Here is an 8,205-nt window from a genome sequence, read left to right on the forward strand (position 1 = left end):
AGACCCGGGTTCGACCCCTGGGTCAGGAGGATCCCCTGGAGGAGGAAATGGCAACCCACTCCAGTATTCTTGCCTAGGAAATCCCACGGACAGAGGAGCCTGGTGGGCTACAGTCTGTGGGGTCACAAAAAGTTGGACATGACTGAGTGACTACATAACAATCCTTTACAGGCAGAGATTATTTTTCCCATCTGTTCTGTTGGTTTTTGAATTCCCAGAACCTGGAAGGCTGCCTGTGACATAGTAGATGCTCAATAAATATTTGTTGGGTGAATGAGTTAATGGCTTAGCAGAAGGGAAGAAAAGTGGGACTATCTAGGAAACTCCTCCAGTGCTCGTTAGCCCTCCTGGCCTTCTTGGATGGGAGGGTGGGGGGCCTGCCAGCTGAGGTAGGAGTGTGTCACCAGCCCTGGAGCTGGGGTCTTGGCAGCCTTCTCTGGTTCTGGGGATGTTCTGCGCAGACTGTCATGGTCTAACTGTTGCCACGACTCTGGTCTGCTCCTCCCTTGGACATATGGGATTCAACTGGCTACCGAGCAGCTTGTATTGACACAATAATGCATTTCTTGGAATGGAGAATGATTTGGGCCCCCTGAGCTGCCATTACCTGGAAGAAGGAAACACTCTGGGTCCCAGAGCCTGGAGTCCTGTGTGAGAACACAGACAGGTGGACAGTAGGGCGAGGCCAGGCCCAGAGCAACCCCAGCCTCACCCCCGACAAGGGGAGGCAGTGAGGCCTTGAAGCAAACTCAGTTAAGGAACATTCTGCCCACAGAACCCGGTGGAGAGGTAAGGCCCACCGAGAAGCCTGCATGCCCCCCTGCTTCAGAGGCCACCGTCTGATTCACCTCGGTGCTCATGGGAGAGCAGTCTGACCCTCAGATCAAAGCAAGACTCTCAACACAACCCAACAGCCACAACCTGCCTTTGTACCAATGTCCTCCAGAGTGGCAGATACCTGAGAAAATTCCCTCAGGCCTTAAAAACCATCTAATCCAGCCTCCATCCAACACCCAAATCTCTATGACATCTCCAGCAAATGGTCTTCCAGCCTTTGCTTGAAGACGTCCAATGAGCAGAGCCCATCGGATTTTTGCAGAAGCCTTCCTTCTCTTGTCTCCCAGATCTGTTTAGCAAAACCTTCCACCCATCCAGTGCCTTCCTTTGGGACTGCTCAGAGGAAGCCGAACTCCATTTCAAGGTCAGAGTCGTCCCATCATCACACCGTCTCTAGGCCCCTCCCCTCACTTCTTTCAGCAGAGTGTAGAGCAGGAGGGACACTGCACAGGGAGGGCTGAGGCCGTGCGTGACCCAGCTTAGAGTCTGCAGTGCTGTGCCATGCCATGTGCCTGGGGCCCCATGGGTAATGGACAGTGTCCCTTGAGTAAGTGGATGAAGCAAAGAATTGGTGCAAGTGTCTAAATGTAAGAGCAAGGAAATGCATCTCAGAGAGAATGTGACGTCAGCAAGGCCAACAATCGTTCACACCAGAACTAGTGCTAGTTCAGGGGATTTTCTCCGGAGTCCCTTACCAGAAGGTTTAGAGAACTTGCTTCAGTTTGTCTTCTCTCTTCTTTCTGGGTTTGGCCTCAAGCCCATCTGGCCCGTGTTCCCTCTGTCCTTACTTCTCTGTCCCTCTTCTTATGACCGCCTCCCCCATCACCCTGTCCACCCTGCCTTAGACCCTTTACTCTAGTTCTCTCTGCCCAGGGCTCTCTCCCCCGACATGCCCGCTTGGCTAATCCCTCCTTCCTTCCTTCAAGCTTTTGGCTTTATTTTACTTGCTTGGTGAGACCAATCATGACTACTTCATTTAGTACCTTCACCTGCTCCCATCCTGCCCTGGCACACCTGATCCCTCTTACCCTGCTGTGCTTTTTCTTTCTCTTTTTTCCCATAGCCCCTTCACCTCCTAATATTCTACAGGATTGACTCATGTTGATTCTTTATGTTCTGTTTCCACTGATAGACTGTTACCTCCTTGAAGGGAGGGAACTTCGGGGGCTTTGTCAGCTGATATGTTCAAGATACCTAGAACAGTGCCTGACACCTAATAGGGGCTCAATAAATATTTGTTGGATGAATCTCCTACTCAGAGAACCCAGCAAGGCCCCAGGTCTGAATTGTCTACCATACGGCACAATAGGGGCTGAGTACATATTTCTTAATAGTTGGATTGATTGATTACACGACATAGCTTTGCTGTTCTATAGCACGTGTACTGGGTAGGCAGCTGAAGCAAGACATGTGTACACAGGCTCTCCTGCAGTCACCACAGAGGTTGCCTCCATGGCCATGGGGGTTCCCTTGTGCCAATCCCAAGCAGATCTGTGCAGTACAACTGGGTTCATGGTTGCCCCCTTTGCTTTCCAACCCATCTCACATGCTCCACGTGGCAAACTGAATAATGGCCCCAAAGATACTCAGGGATTAATCCCTGAATCTTTTGAATGTTACTTTATATGGCAAAGGAAGGTTGCAGGTATGATTAAAGATCTTGAGAGGGTGAGATTCTCCTAGATCATCCCAGTCTGCCTTAAATGTAATTACAAGTGTCCTTGTAAGAGGGAGGCAGAAGGAGATGTGATGACAGAAAAGGAGAAGGCCGTGTGATGTCAGAGGCAGAAACCAGAGTGGTGAGCCTTGAAGGAGGAGGAAAGGGATGCAAGCTGAAGAATGCAGGCAGCCATGAGAAGTTGAAAAAGGCAAGGAAACAGATTCTTCCCTCAGAGCCTCTAGAGGGGCCAGTCCTGCCCAGACACCTTGACTTTAACCCTGTGAAACTGATTTTGGATTTCTGACCTCCAGAGCTGTAAGAGCACATACCTGCATGGTCTTAAGCCACTAAATTTTTGGTAACTTGTTACAACAGCCATAGGAATCTACTGCAGGTCAGTCCACAGGCAGTTTCCCTTCACAGCCACCAGCACAGGTATGTTTTCTCACGACAAATAGAACCTCAGACTCTCACAGACTCACGTTTGGGTGGGAGGATGCTGCAATTTCCTGGGTGATGGCAGCCCTGATAGCCTCGTGTTGCTCACAGTTGATCCATCGCATCCCTTCCTTATCTCTCCTCCTCTGGAGCTTTACAAATGCTTTCCAAAGGTTTTGCTGCTCTGGAGAAGCTTCCCTGGGAAGACCCTCTCCATCTTCCTGCTTCAAGTATCTGTTGCTGCTGCTGCTGCTAAGTCGCTTTAGTCGTGTCCAACTCTGTGCGACCCCATAGAGGGCAGCCCACCAGGCTCCGCCATCCCTGGGATTCTCCAAGCAAGAACACTGGAGTGGGTTGCCATTTCCCTCTCTAATGCATGAAAGTGAAAAGTGAAAGTGAAGTCTCTCAGTCATGTCCGACTCTTAGCAACTCCATGGACTACAGCCTACCAGGCTCCTCCGTCCACGGGATTTTCCAGGCAAGAGTAGTCTAATTAGTTCTAAATGAAGAGTCTTCCAAAATGTACAGTGCTTTGCATATTTGCTGATATAATCATATTTATATGCTTGCTGTTGCTGGTGATCGTCAGCCTGGAAAATTTCCTCCCCTCTGGGTCCCCATAGGTTATTTCAGGCACACTGAGAGCAGCAGCACTTTCCATAGCATGTCCCCTTATTTCCTGGGAACCTTCCAAATTCTAACGCTCCACTTGTCATTTCACCAAACCAAGGTTGAGCTGACCGTCCCCTGAGTATTGATTCCCCCATGGACACAGATCACATGGACACAGATTCCCCCATGATACAGGGTTCCCAGGATAGGGCTTTTTATACAGTAGTCAGCACAACAGTCCTGAAAGGTAGAATTATTATTCCCTCCTTACAAATGAGGAAACAGGTTCAGGATACTGTGGAATGTGATTAGAAATCAGATATGGTGACCATTCATACTATGATCCAAATATTCCAACTGTCTCCTTTTCTGGGCACTTGGAAGAACCAATGAGTCAGTTCTTCACATCAGGTGGCCAAAGTATTGGAGCTTCAGCATCAGTCCTTCCTTTGAATGTTCGGGACTGATTTCCTTTAGGATGGACTGGTTGGATTTCCTTGCAGTCTAAGGGACTCTCAAGAGTCTTCTCCAACACCACAGTTTGAAAACATCAATTCTTTGGCGCTCAGCCTTTTTTATGGCCCAACTCTCACATCCATACATGACTACTAGAAAAACCATAGCTTTGACTATACAGACTTTTATAGGCAAAGTAATGTCTCTGCTTTTTAATACACTGTTTAGGTTTGTCACAGCTTTTCTTCCAAGGAGCGTCTTTTAATTTCATGGCTGCAGTCACCATCCACAATTTGAGTTACCTCCCCCTCAAACACACACACACACACACATACCCTCTACTGTTCAAAAGAAGTGGCACAGGTGACCCCAGACCTACAGAGCTAAAGGGCTAAAGCTGGAGCTCTGCTCAGTGACCTTCAGTTCTCCAAGTTCAGAGAGCAGGGAGAGGCAGCCTATAGACAACAGGGCAGGCCGGGTAGGGGAGACAGGCCAAATGATCAAAAGGATCAGCAAGCTGTTGGGCGCCCTGAAGGCCTGGATCGCAGTCCCAGAGCCATCTCCTGCAGCCCCAGAAGCAGTACCCCATAAAACCGAATGGATGTTTGAAAGCAGAGAAAGTCTGGGAGGCAAGAGAGCTCTCATCTCTCCCGGGACTGGGCCAGAGACATGGTGGCGCAGACACGGGTGGGGAGACAGAGCGTCGCCTCCACTTAAGTGCCTCCTCCCAGCACTGGCACCTCTGGAAGGCAGGCAGTGAGGGGGCGATGGTGGCACGGTGTACCCTCTCACCTGGGGTTCTTCCGCTCCCCAACCCCAATACCCAGAGCTTTGATCAGGGGTGGCAGCAAAGCGCTTGTCCCACTGCAGCTTGGCGGGCGGCCTTCCGGGGAAACTGGAGCGCAGATTAGCACCTCATCCCGAACTCCCAGTGCGCATGCTCGGTGCAGGCTTGCTCTACAAGCCAGCACCCACGCTCGCGTCTCAGGTGTGCCGCCACCGGATGTTCTGATGCACCAGATTCTGGGGAGTGGCGAGGATGTGGGCGAACAACTTTGCTACCTTCATAAGAAGGCCAGTCCTTTAGAGGAAGCCCCTCCCATGAGGGAAGGGATTCACATGATGGAGGTGCATGGAGACACGTGACCATGACCTGGCTAGCGGGAGGGCTCAGGAGTTTGCTGCACTGAGTTTGCTCCAGCACAAGTGTGCTCTGGAGGAAAAGGGGGGCGCCCGATGGCTGGTGCTGGCAGACTGGTTCTCCAAAAACGAGGATGTCTGCTGTCAGGGGAAGGAGGACAGTGGCAGGGGCTTCACTCCCCTCTCTCTTTGGACGGCACACACAGAGCCATCTCCGCCATCTGCCCACAGCCTATAATTCAGCCACCCAGCTGCACTGCTCTGATTGTGGGGAGGGCAGATTACCGAGTGGAGCGCGATGATTGGCAGGTGCCCCGGGGCCCAGCTGTCCTGGTAGCAAAAACTGGCTGCACGTGACACTGTACAGCTCGAGAAGCCCCAGCTCCCAGAACTCCTGTGCGTCTCCTTCACAAAACGCAGACTGGCCCGCTTTGCCTTCATCGTTCTTTAGACCCAGGCTTCTCCAACTGTCAAGTGCGAGTGAATGGTCTGGGATCTGGTTAGAATTCAGATTCCAGTTTAGAGCCAAAGATTTTGTATTTCTAGCTAGTTTCCCCAGGCCCCTGCTGCTGCTGATCCAGGTACCACGTTTTGAGTAGAAGTCTTTAGAGTTTACACAGCTTTTTTATGTATATGATCTCTGGGCTCACCTAACAACCCTGTGGAAAGATGGTGATAATATTTATTAATTGCTATCATTCTCAATGCCTCTAATGCACAGCACTGAACTCAGCACTTCACAAACCCTATCTCAGTCCTTACAGCACCTCAGCAAAAGAGTTCTTTCTCAGAATTTGCAGATGAGAAAAAAACTGATGTTTTGAGATAATTCAGTAACTTACCCAGAGTCATAAACCCCATGAGGGGTAGAATTAGAATTCAAATTCCTATCTTCTAATGCTGGGTACCTCCTCTAATTATATATAATGTTGGCAAGTTTAAGCTTATTTTAAAAACTAATGGTCAAGGATGTAAGCTCTGGAGCCAGTGTGCCTGTTTTTAGCAAAGATCCCAAGAGTCTGAACCCAACTTAGATTTGAACGCTAGCTTTGTTACTTGCTGCCCTGGTGGCTCAGACAGTAGAGAATCAGCCTGCAGTGCAGGAGAGCTGGGTTCTATCCCTGGGTTGAGACGATTCCCTGGAGAAGGGAAAGGCTACGCACGCCAGTATTCTCACCTAGAGAATTCCATGGATAGAGGAGCCTGGTGGACCATAATCCATGGAGTAACAAAGAGTTGGACATGGCTGAGTGACTAACACTTTCACTTTTCACTTTTTTCTTTCACTTGCTAGCTTGGTGATTTTAGGCAACCTACTTAACCCCTCTGCGCCTGTTTCTTTCACTGAAATGGGGATGATAATCCTAGAGTTCTTATGAGGATTATGCAGTCAGCTTTCTGTCTCTGTGGGTGTGGAACCTGCAGATATGGAGGGCTGACTATAAGAATCTTGAGTATTTACAGATTTTGGTATCCCTGAGGGAGGGGTCCTGAAGCCAATCCTCTTCAGATACCATGGGACAACTGTATATACCATGATATCTCATATATATGTACAATCTTTGTAATAAGCACAGTATTATCTACCTATTGTTGACCTTAAATAGATAGTTACTTCTTCAGCAGTGATGGGTTTATTCAGGTCAGCAAAGAATTGCAATCTGGGGTCTGCAACCATGGCGAGTGCAAATCTCCTGCAGCAAGGAGAAAAGAACTCTTTTATAGAAAGGAAAGGAAGCTGCAGGGGCTATAGTAAACTAAGCGTCCACTTCGGGAATTGAGAAGTCTAAGCGGAGTGGCTTTTCATTGGTTGAGCTCTTGCCAGGCCAGAAGAGAATGTTTTTTCTTCTTCCTGTTGGACACTGCTATCATCTTGGGTGTGAGAACTCCCTCTTCTGACTTCCCTATTTTAATTGAGGTTCCTGTTTATTAATGTTTATATTATCTATCTAAAGAGATTACAGAGAGAGAGCACTTAGAGAAGTGTCTGGCACCGAAATCAGTGATATTAATTACTTGTAAAACAGTGATATGGATACTAAGGATAAAAACCATCATTTAATCATGGCCTTAGCTTGTGTCAGACATTTTTCTAAGCACCTTAATGTAGTAACTAATTCTCATAATAACTCTATAATCTAGGTGTAATATTCATCACACTGTATAGAAGAGAAAACTGAGGCTCAGAGCTTTCACGACCTGCCCAAAATCACACAGCTAATAAGTGATGGAGCTGGAATTTGAACCCAGTGGGATTCACACAACACATCTTGACAGTGATTGAGTGTTTCCAATGTATCAGGCACTGAAAATACAGCAGTGAACACAATAACCCCCTGCTCTCCCAGGACTGATGTGCTAGGGGTCCTAGAATAATACCCACTGAACACTCACCATAGTGACTGACACGTGGCAGAATCAGCTCTGCTTGTTCTCTGCCTCTTTTCTTGCCTGTGGCAGACATCACTAATTGATCACAGTACAGCTGTGATTCTTTCCCGCAGAGCTGGCCTGTGGCCCAAAAATCGGTCTCAAGACAGCCCTCCAGGCAGCCTCTGCCTAAGCCTCAGGTTTGCACTGAGACCAAAGCTATGTCAGTTCTGAGTCACTGTCTAGAGTGGGACAAATGAGCGTTTCTGCCCCAAAGCCTGTGGTGTCAGCACCAGGAGGAGGCAGTTAGGACAGAGATAGACAGGGATGCGCATACGGGGAAGAGCAGGGAAGCCAAGATTGACCAGGGTGGGGGGTAAAAAGAACGGCCCACAGCCCTCAATCCCTGGTTCTTGGCCTGGAGCTCTCCAAAGAGGATGAGCAGGGTGACGAGAGTGGACTCTGATCACGGGCTGGTCATCTACCTGAGGTTTGTCCCTCGAGGCACCAATTAGGACTGAAAATCCAACAAGGCTCAAGTGGGCCCCAGGTCTTGGGAGCCTGGTGCTAGGCTTGGGGAGAAGTGGAAGGCAGGGTAAGGGGTGAATAAGGGGCTCCCCACCCTGGCTCTGGATTCTGTTGCCTGCCACCCAGCCCACCCACTGCCCAGCAGTTGCTTCCCAGCCAGCAGA

This window comes from Bos mutus, chromosome 15 (assembly GCF_027580195.1).
Source record: "Bos mutus isolate GX-2022 chromosome 15, NWIPB_WYAK_1.1, whole genome shotgun sequence".
Lineage (NCBI taxonomy): Eukaryota > Metazoa > Chordata > Mammalia > Artiodactyla > Bovidae > Bos > Bos mutus.